Below are 11,925 nucleotides of genomic sequence, written 5' to 3'. Positions count from 1 at the left end.
GGCTTCGGATAGAATTGTACGGTGGGCAAGAAGGCTTTTTGTAGGTAGTTTGTCCTGGGAAGCTAGCCAAAGGAAATGCTTGACTTTTGAAGAGGTATTGACTTTCCAAATCCAGCGGAAGTGGGATGGAGCTCTATTATCCACTGGACATGAGGAAGGATTTTTGCACAAATTATAGGCTGATTTAGAGTTGAAAGCCCCATTTGTTGGAGTGATTCCACCTAAGAAAGTCATGAGATGGATTGAGTACTTGTCTTGGTGTACCTTTGATTTCCTTCAATAGCTGGAGGGGAAGCTGGAAGGAGATTTTATCTAGGTTCCAACTAGTGGGGGGTAAAAGAGTTGACAGACTCTTAAGTCCTCTTCCCCCTCAGTTAGAGGCCCCTGGATTTGGCTTCTAATAGAACTGGAATGGAGCCATTTATCTCCCCAAAATCTGACTGTATGCCCATTTCCGATAGACCAAATTAAACCTTTGTTGAAGGTTTTGATCCCAATGTTTAGGCTTTTTTTTATTTATGGAGCCATTTACATTGTTGAGATGGAGCATATGGGTGTTAGTGGAATTAATTTTATCCACATAACAGTGCCTGAGGACTTTCACCCAAGGTTTGTTACTCTCTTGGATGATATTCCAGCAGAGTTTGACTTTTGTAGCCTTGTTAAGCAAGGCCGTCTGTTTGAGTCCAAGTCCCCTGAGATGCTTGTCTTTGGTGATATTTTCCCAGCTGATCAAATGAATTTTTTGTTTATCTTCTGAGGAACCCCAGAGAAATCTTCTAGAGAACCTGGCCAGCTGTTTTATGAAGCCCTCCTATTCACTGGTAATTTTTGCAAAACTAAAGAGGAAATTCTTCAAATTATTTTAAGACATATAGTCACTAATTAAATAGAAGAAACCTTCACTTGCTATGAAGAATCTGATTCGCATCCAACGTGGTATTGTTAGCTCATATATTAAACTCAACGTGAAAAAATTACATATCTCCTAAGATTTAGAAGTGTTGGGTTCAAATTCCCTTGCTTCCATCTCTGATTTTTAAATCTCATTCCTTCTTTTCTAAGAAAGTACTACTTAAAATATATTTGTAATATGTTGCATTTTTATCATTAATTTTATGATTGTTTCTCTCTTTTATTATACCAAATATTGCATTAATTGATGGATTCTATTTATATTTGGTAATTGGTATTGGTTGTAGGGATTTGGAGCAAAAAGGGATTAAAGACGTGATTTTCATTGAATTTTTATGCTAATCAACCTGGGCATATCAAAGTTTAAACTCTGCACATCTAGAAAACTCGGGATTTGACACGTGAATTCCAATCTTAAATTAAAGTCAGACACTTCACCTGACGATTGGTCTCCTATCTCCATTGAGACACTAGTTTAACTTTGTGGAAAGAATCTCTTATCTAGTGGGAATTTGATTTTGATTAGTAGAAGTAGTTTAGTAGTATTAGGAAACGGAACAGTAGGAGGAAGTAGGTTTTCTTTATTCTTTCCTTTCTGCAGGCGGGAGACCAGTAGGAGTAGGACGTAGCTTTTCTTTTCTTCTTCATCGCAATTGGAGAATGGCTGCAGGGATTAATCCAAATATTTTGTGCTTGGCTTGTACCATAACGATGAACTAGACTTCTTTTTCTAGTTAAGAAACAACGGAAAATTTGATTCATCTAAAATTGTGAAATCGAATTGATTATTTTATTTATTTTATTTACTGGTATTCGCATATTCTCTGATTTAATTTCTTATAGTTATTATTTTATTTGAATATCAAGGACACGGTATTTAATTTAATCTAATAATCTAAAGCCAGTTAAAGCAGTTAAATTCGTAATTATTTAATTGCTCTAAAATAGTGGTGACTGACATGATTGTATTTGTGTTAGGGAAACATATACGCTAACTTAAATAACCCTTATAGCGTGTTATTTGGTTAGAATAGAGTTTCTTTAAATCTTAAGGCAATTGAAAAATTGAACTCTACAGTCGTACCTAGGGTTATTTCTTGATTAAGGAAGTAATTAACGGTCGTACATTGATCATTGATACAGTAATAAGAAGTTGATTGTCATCGCGTGTTTGGCAGTTATAACTTGTTTATCAGTTAGTAAATGAATTTATCATTGCATCGAAGATCAATTGAGTGAACCATCTTCAAAGTTATTTCTTGGCTAGAGATTATTCATTATTGATTTAATTTTATTAAGTTGTCATTTAGTTTTTATTTTATTTAATTTATCTGAATTGTTTAATTATCCTCAATTATATAAAAAATCCCCGAACTTTGGACTCTAGAAGAAACGAATTATCCCCAGTTCCAGTGGATTCGACCCTGCTCACCCTATATACAAAATTTATATTTTTCTCGAATAGGTATTTATTATTGTATAGATTTGACACCTGTCAATTTTGGCGTCGTTGTCGGGAACTGGTGCCTGATTAATTTGTTTTTTTTTTGAATTCATCTTATTTTTATTTTTATTTTCCTCTTATTTTCTTTACTAGTTTATGACTGCTAATATTCAATATTTTGGTAATAGACTAAATTTTATTCTTAGAAGGAATAATACGGCTCATGTTTTTTCTAATGATCAATTGGCTGTTGCAACTTGTAAAATTTGTTATGTCTCAGATCATTCAATCAACATATGCCCCGTATTTCAAATGACTTGAGTAACCCAATCAATACTTTTGAAAATTTTTCACTTTAATTTCGAACGTGGTATGACTCTTATTCAAACGAGTATGATCAAAGATAGTGGGACAACTCCAGCTTTAATTATGTAACAGAACCAATCGATTTTCAACATCAATATCAATAGCAAGAGTCTGAAGAACCATTATCCATGTCAGATATGTCTCTTGAAAAATGATAAAATTACCAACTGTTAATACACATCGATTTCAACAGGAGACACAAATGAGAATTAGATGGACGGAGATGAAATGCGTCAAGAACCATCATCCATGTCAGGTGTATCTCTTGAAAAAATGATGGAATTACTAACTGCTAATACATATCGATTTCAACGGAAGACACAAATGAGAATTAGGGGGACGGAGGATGGAATGCGTCAACAACCATTATCTACATCAGGTATGTCTCTTGAAGAAATGATATATCATTTTTAATAGGAGACACAAATGAGAATTAGAAGGATAGAGGATCAAAGGCATCTATTTGCTTCTACAATGAGCATTCGTGACCTGGCAGATCAAATATGTCTATTGATATCTAGAATAACGCAATTGGCTTCTCAAATTTATGAAAAATTGCCTTCATAGATCATTTTCGCTTTGAGGAAGATGAGAGTACAATTACCTTGATATGTAGCGAGGAGTTGTAAGAGTTCCAAGGAGAGGGATCTGCAGATGCAGTTGAAAAGGAAGTTGAGAGTGAAGAAATAAAACCCCAATATCAAATCATTTAAGTGAATGAATTTAGTGAACAATTTCCAAATGTGGTGACACCTACTCCATTCTTTAGCCAATATCACCCTGACTTTTATTCTATAATTTCTGCTAGTATAATTGATTTTATTATACCAGAAATTTTGACTCTTATGGCAGGAATAAGTTAGGAGTTGTTATGGTCAAATATCTTGAACCGGTAAGTGCTTGTGATGGAGGAGCGAGTGAAGAATTAAGATCACTGTTTAATTGTTTGGTGCCATCTACTAATCAATGAAAGAAAGCAACTTGTGTGCTTAAAGATCACTCGATTTACGAGAATTATTAGAATTACATAGAGGATGAAACAATGAAACAAGCTACACGATTTTATCTTCCTTAAACAGACATGGCAATGTCTAGTCCAAGACATCAAAGAAAGGGGCTACTTGAGAGGCAACTCAAGAATTTTTAATTTTAGTTATTTCATATTTCTTGTTTTATTTTTAGGTGCAATTTAAGTGATTTTGTTTATTTGTGTCAGGAAGTAGTTCGTTAGAAGACGTGCTCAAGCCAGAATTGAATGTTGGATATTTCTATGTCCATTACAATTTTTCAGAAAACTCTTTATGATTTTGGCGTGTCCACACTTTCTGGTCGCGTGCTAAGAAAAAAACTTCACGATGCAAGGTCAGAAAACTTCCAGTCTTTATGACGTGCCCATGCCTTCTAGTCACGTGCTAGGAAGAAATTTTTCAAATTTATGATCAAGAAACTCTTTCACTTTTTAATGTGCCCGCATCTTGTTTCAGTGAGAAGGGTGGTAAGAAAAAAAGAAGATTTTTTCTCTTTCCTTTTCCTTTTCTTTTTCCATTTTCTTTTTCTCTCTTTCTTTTCCTTTCTTCTGTCCCTTTTTCTTTTTCTTTCTTTCTCCCTTCCTTCTTTCCTTTCTTTTTCTGTCTTCCTTCTTTCTTTCTTTCTTTACTCCTCTTCACCGCACGAGCTCTATATTTTCAAGATGATGCAGAATCTGGCAGCATTCTTTCATCACGTAGGATTCAACCCACCTTTTGCGCCCGACTTAATCGTTTGTTATCTACTCCACATTCAGAAAAGTTTCGCTGTCCCTTTTATTTCATATTTTGTTCTTTATTTCTTACATTGGAAACAATGTAAGATTTAGGTGTTTTGGGGGGGGGGGAGTAGTATATTAGAAAAGTTCAAATGTAGACATTTTTGTTGGAATTTTTTTGTTCGATTTTTTTAAAATTTATCGTATTTTTGCCTATCTTTGTGAATATTTGTGGTTATTCTTGATAAACGATGGTTAGATTGTCAAAATTTTCTATTGCTAAGGTTTTATATTTTAAGGTGTTAAATATGACATGGTTAAATTTAAAGATGTCTGACAGGTGTCGTGCCTGTGCAATAATAAATACCTGCTTAAGAAAAATAAATTTTCTGTGTATAGTAGTAAGCAGGGTCGAATCCACAGGGACTGGAAAAAATTTGATTCTTTTTAAATTCGAGACACGGGGGATTTTTATCAGATAAAACTAAAAATAAATAATTAAACAATTTAACTAAAAATAATTAACCAAAAATAAATAATTAATTAATACAATTGTAAATAGCAATTAAATAAATGATAAATAAATTCTAGCCAAGGATACAACTACGCAGACACAGTCCATTCATCCGATCATTGATGCAAAGAAGGTTCACTTAATTTTATTAATAGGTTAGTTATAGTCGCCGATAAGCTCTAACGACCAGCTTTTCCTTAATTTATTGATAACCAAGGTACGACCGTTGATTACCCCTAACCAGGAAATACTCCTAGGTACGACCGCAGGAATTAATTTCCTAATTGCATTAAAAACTAGAAAAGCCTAACCCAAATTAATAACACGCTACGAGGGTTATTTAAATCAGATTGCATGTCCCCCTAGTATGTGAAAATACTAGTTGTCACTAATATTAACCAACTAAATAATTACGGATTTAATTGATTAATTTGACAAGAGATTAACAAGTCAATTTGCACATCGGGCCCTTGATATCCAATTAACAAAATAATCTCATGGAAATTAAAATAGAAAACATGCAAATATTAATAAATTAAGGAACACGTAAAATTAATTAGATCTCACAGATATTTGGGACTGCGTCTTCACATTGATCCTTGACTAGACAAGAAAATTAGCCACGCCTCATAAGAAAATTCCCACGCAATTCAATTGAATTCATAGACATAAATAACTAACTAAGAATTTAGGAAGAAACTTGAGTCTCGGTAGACTCTTTTAAGAAAAGTTGCACACCACACAACAAGAGAAGGAAGAACTCCTCCTCTGAAAACCAAAAACTACCTCTATCCTCCTACGGAGCTTCTCTGGAGAGAAAACTAAAACTAGTCTAATAGCTTCTTTTCACGTCCCATATCTTTATACATAAAAAAAAACAGCCAAAATGGAGACATCACCCCACGTCCTCCAAAGAGGTCATCATTTCTCTACACAATCAATTCCATTCCACTCAAAACAAAAGCAATTGTCGGTTTTCTTTTTGACCAGGTGCACACGTTCACCAACAAGAAAGCAAAACCACAAATGTGCAAAGAAAGCACACTTTAGACAATACAACTTATTTGCGGTCCCCACCAATTTTGATAGGTTGTCTAGCCAAATTGAATTCCCAAATGCAATTCCATTCTTCTTCCTTGGTTTGCACCAAAATTGTGTAAAGCTTCACAATAATCTTCTCAAGAGGTTTCTGCTCCAATTTCTGAAATTATATCCAAATACCAAATATAAATATATATTGACAATTAAAGCAATTTAAAGCAATATTTGGCAAGGATAAAAAGGAAAATTAACAATAAAATTACTAACAATTAACACCCTATCAATGTCTCTTTAGTAAATATTTGAGATTTTGTGACTTTTGCATTTTTTGGTTAACTTTTCTAAGTATTGTAAATATTTAGCTAGTATTTTTTGTGCAAATTGGTTTATCTATTAATCTTAATTTTTCATGTTTAGGAAATGAAGCGAGTTTGTGTGATTTTTAATTTTAATTTGGTACTTATTTATGAATAGTATTTGGCTATACTCCACTAGTTATCATTACCTAGTAATCGGAAGTTTTCACCGAAAATGTAGACTTTCGTGTCGAAAAGTAACAATAGCTATGAGTATGTGATTTTTAAACAATGAGGGTTGAGTAACTGGACTCCTTTATTTAGTAGATGTCGGAATTCGTGTCAAAAGGTTTGAATGGCTAAGAACTAAACATTTTATTGGAAAAAGAAAAAAAAAGAAAGTTGTGCTAAGAGTGAAAAAAAATGAAAATAATGTACGAGAATGTGGGTGGTTACATTAGCTTGTTGATCCAAGAGTTTTAATGTTGAAATTTTGCTTAATAGTCGAACCATTTGCTGAAGAATGTTGGTTGAATATTTTATGTTCTTAGCTTAGTTAGTCAAGAACTGGAAGAGTCCATAGTTTTAAAAACTAACTGGAAAGATATTTCTTGAAAATTAGCCACTAATACTTGACATGTATTTTAATTATACATTAATTGACAATAGATGATTTGAGTAATAGCCATTGTTTGAACTCAATGACTTAGTAGTGTTTCATTAGCTGTTATCATGCTTGAGAACAAGCATGGTTTAAGTGTGGAGAAAATTGATAGGTTACATTTTTATCATTAATTTTATGATTGTTTCTCTCTTTTATTTTACCAAATATTGCATTAATTGATGGATTCTACTTATATTTGGTAATTGGTGTTATTTATAGGGATTTGGAGGAAAAAGGGATTAAAGACGTGATTTTTGTTGAATTGTTATTCTAATCAACGTGGGCACGTCAAAATTTAAACTCTGCACATCCGAAAAACTCGGGATTTGACACGTGAATTCCAATCTTAAATTAAAGTCAGACTCTTCACCTGACGATTGGTCTCCCATCTCTCTTGGGACACTAGTCTAATTCATTTTTCTTAACTTTGTGGAAAGAATCTCTTATCTAGTGAAAATTTGATTTCGATTAGTAGAAGTAGTTTAGTAGTATTAGGAAACGGAACAGGACGAGGAAGTAGGTTTTCTTTATTCTTTCTTTTCTCCAGGCGGGAGACCAGTAAGAGTAGGACGTAACTTTTCTTTTCTTCTTCATCACAATTGGAGAATGGCTGCAGGGATTAATCCAAATATTTTGTGCATGGCTTTTTCCATGACGATGAACTAGACTTTTTTTTTTTTCTAGTCAGGAAACAACAGAGAATTTGGTTCATCTAAAATTGTGAGATCGAATTGATTATTTTATTTATTTTATTTACTGGTATTTGTATGTTCTCTAATTTAATTTCTTATGGTTATTATTTTATTTGAATATCAAAGGTCCCATATTTAATTTAATCTAATAACCTAAAACCAATTAGAGCAGTTAAATCCGTAATTGTTTAATTGTTCTACATTAGTGATGACTGGTATGATTGGGTTTGTGTCAGGGGAGCATATGGGTTAACTTAAAATAACTCTCGTAGCGTGTTATTTGGTTAGAACATGGCTTCTCTAATTCTTAAGACAATTGAAAATTTGAACTTTACGGTTATACCTAGAGTTATTTCTTGATTAGGGAAGTGATTAGGGTTATTTCTTGACTAGAGAAGTGATTAACGGTCGTACCTTGATCATTAATACAGTAAGCAGAAGTTGATTGTCATCGCGTGTTTGGCAGTTATAACTTGTTTATCAATGAGTAAATGAAATTATCATTGCATCGATGATCAATTGAGTAAACTATCTTCGAAGTTATTTCTTGGCTAGGGATTATTCATTATTGATTTAATTTTGTTAAATTGTCATTTAGTTTTTATTTTATTTAATTTATCTAAAATTTTTAATTATCTTCAATTATATAAAAATTCACCAAACTTTAAGCTCTAGAAGAAACGAATTATCCTGAATTCCTGTGGATTTGACCCTACTCACCGTATATACAAAATTTATATTTTTTTCAAGTAGGTATATATTATTGTACAAGTTCAATACCTGTCAATATGTATAAGTGTGTGTGTGTTTTTAAAAGAATTGTGTATGTGTGTGTGTTTTCAAAAGAATTTTAGAGTCGGTGCCATCGAATATAACCATATAGATGTGCCAAAAATACGTGAATCACTAGTTTAAATTGTGGAGATTTTTGTCTGTTGATATGAAATTGAGAAAACCGAGTTAACTAGGCTTCTGCTTTCCTAACTCTATTTTTTTTTCTTTTTTCCTGTTTCAAAAGAAAAGATTCCTTTTCCTATTGAGTTTATTTTATTTTTCTGTTTTTCAGGATTTTCCTTTCTAAGAGGAGTTTATTTACCAATCTCCTCAAGATCAGCGTTTAAGCATCCCAAAAACCTTCCGTCCCCAAAAGAATGGCGAATAGTGTCACAAATAAACGCATCAAAGAGCCGGCCTCTCACTCTGAAAATCAGAAGGACAAGAAAAAGGAAACCAAACCAGCAAACAAAGCACTACCGATCAACGCTGCTACCACCACCTCCTCTGCCTCGTATTCTTCCTCCTCCTCCGTGGAATCATCAATGGCCGAAGCAGCAGCAGCAGGAGGTTCGCTTGTGGGCAACAACGAAGATCTCTTATGGCAAATTTTCCCTTACTTGTCTCCGAAGTCACTCCTTCGCTTCCAATGCGTTTCTAGGCAATGGCTCTCGATAATATCCGACCCCGCTTTCCGCATCCTCCACGCTCGGACATATCCCGCCACCACTTCCTCCTCTTCCGCCACTACCGGCCTGATTTTGCACGTTAGATTGCCATGGCTCGAAACATACTCGTTCAATTTCATCTCTTTCCATGAAGACTATAAAAACTCAATGCATCACATCATATCTAACTTCAGTGACTTCTCGAAAGGTAAAATCTGGAATTTTGATTCATGCAATGGGTTATGTGCTATGAGGTTAAGTATCTTGAAATCACAATGCCGCCACGATCAAGTTGTCGTGTATAACCCTTCCACTCGTCAGCATAGGGTTATTCCTCTAGAAATAAAAGATGGATATATTGAAGGTATGAACATAGTGTTTGATCCTTTGAAATCCGATCACTTCAAATTGGTCTTGGTAAGGCGTGTAGAAGATTATTGGTATGGTCTAGATAAATATATATACCATGTGTATGCATCCCAAACTGGGGTTTGGCGGCGAAGTGAAGGCACTAAGATCGGATGGGACGGTGCATATTTTGAGAAGGGAGTGGTATGGAATGGAGATCTTCATTGGATGACTCATCTGGGGCATACTTTATGCTTTGATCTGGACAATGCGACCCTTCGGCAAAACATGCCTCCTGTCCTTGAAAGACCAGAGCACGCCAGGACGCATATCTTGTTTTTTGGGGTATCAGGAGAGAATTTATGTGTAATCGGGGATAAGAAGCTTGGAACATTGGATCTTGATGTTTATGAATTGGAGAGGGACTATTCTAAGTGGAACGTGAAGTATTGTTGTCTTTGTTCTCTCGGTGCTTTGTATCCTTCTCTAATGGACGAAAGGTGGCAAATACTTTGCATGCTTGTGGACAAGGAAGACAAAAGTGCAACACTTGTTATATGCCTGGATGAAACAATCATCTATTATGATACTAAAAGTATGACTGTGACTGATGTAAAGCAGGTCGATAATCAAGGTTGCCGCCGGCCACTCGGCATGTCAGCATACAATTGGACGGAGGCCTACCAACATAAGGAGACGTTGACCTGCCTTTAATAATTTTGGATCACTTCAGTAGCTTGATAGTCGCATATTGTCAGTTTTTAGCTTTGTTTATGTTTTGATTACACAATTTTTTTCTATATATAAGTCGTCCAGTTCTGTGGATTGGCTTTATAGATTTCTACAACGCTAATCATTCGTTCAACTTGGCTTTTTGTAGGATTTGTTCTGGACTCATTGGACTTTATCTTGTCAATCGAGTTCACTTGGTCTGTTCAATTTGAGTCACTTCTGATGGGGTTTTCACACAAAATAATCCCACATCGAGTACTCTTCTGAACAATTATATAGATGTAGTTATGACTCAGTAGTTTTGTTTTATTTAGTTAAAGTTTCTTTCCTTTTGCTTTGTAAGATGCAGAATTTTTCTGCTTGTGACTATTCCCTGCTCTATGTGTAAAAGTTTACATATCCTGAAAGGAAATTTGGTCATTCCCTACTCATTCAAATGATTATATTCAAAGTTCATTGAGCAAAGCTAACTCAAATTATTATTAGGAAAAATACATGATTAGTCATTTTATCAACCACTTGGTTAAGATTCAAACTTGAATACCAATCAATTCCTGCAGTCAAGTAATTAAGTATCAAATTAACCCTACATGAGGACATGCAACAGAGGCATTTAGATGAATCAAAGATTCATCTTAACACTCCTAAATAAGTACACACAATATAGCAATGAAGTCTTCCAATGAAAATTTTGGGTAAAAAAGCAAATTTCAAGTGATGGTTCATCATCATTCCACCAATCACGCTCCACACATCAGCAGATAATTTGCAAGTATATAATCCTAGTGTAACCACATAGAAATGCTGCCTATCAGTGCCAATAATGGTTGGTGGACATTGGTGCTGCAGCAATGCAGAATTGCTTGGCTTGACTGTTTTGTGGTGGTTCAAACTTCTGTGTGGTACTTGGCATTCATAGAATTGCCGGGAAAGAACTATACTCCATTTGTGGTGATCAATGTACTTGTGAAATAGTCAGGAGTAAAATGACCAGGAAGGTAGTAAGTAGGCTTCTAGCCTAGGGAAGCAGAAATGTAGAACAATTTGGCATACTAATCATAACTTGTAGATAATAACGTTGATGATGAACAAAGCACCAAATGCTTGATTTGTTGTCTATATATGTTAAGTAATTGCTCTTTTTGGTGTTCTTTCAGCTTTCTTTATTTTTGGTTAGGCAAGATACTACATCTTTCAGTGTATTGGCAGAGTCACTATTTGTTTCTCCTTTTTTCGGTTGACAGCTATACTCCGTGAGCAGTCTTCATAAGACCTCGACGATCCCTGTCCAATGCATCTTGAAACAGAATCAATCTATTAGTGCACTAAAATAAATACAAAAAAATGTCAACCTTGAAACTCTAAAAAAGTGTCTAGTAATTTGAGTAGCTGCCACTTAGTAAATGCATGTTAGTGTTAGCTACCATCAGTAACTAAATTCAGAGGAAAAAAAGAAGATACACATGCTCTGCAGTTTCTTGATCCACAACTCCAATATCCTGAATTTGCTTTGCTTGAAGTACCTCAGAGCAATTAGGCGTTTAGGCGTTTAAATATAACAGCTACATTTACTACTACCTTCGCACCAGCTATGAACAAATGCTTATCCGATCCTCCAATTCAGGCAAACAAATCCAGCTGCTTTTCTAAAGGCAGGTCAAGAAATTTTAACACCAATAGTTTATAATCAACCTCGCACACAGAATCTAGTTACAAACCAACAAATT

The sequence above is a fragment of the Coffea arabica genome, chromosome 6c (assembly GCF_036785885.1).
Source record: "Coffea arabica cultivar ET-39 chromosome 6c, Coffea Arabica ET-39 HiFi, whole genome shotgun sequence".
Taxonomy (NCBI): Eukaryota; Viridiplantae; Streptophyta; class Magnoliopsida; order Gentianales; family Rubiaceae; genus Coffea; species Coffea arabica.
The sequence above is the reverse complement of the archived record's forward strand: the minus strand, read 5'-3'. Positions refer to the sequence as shown.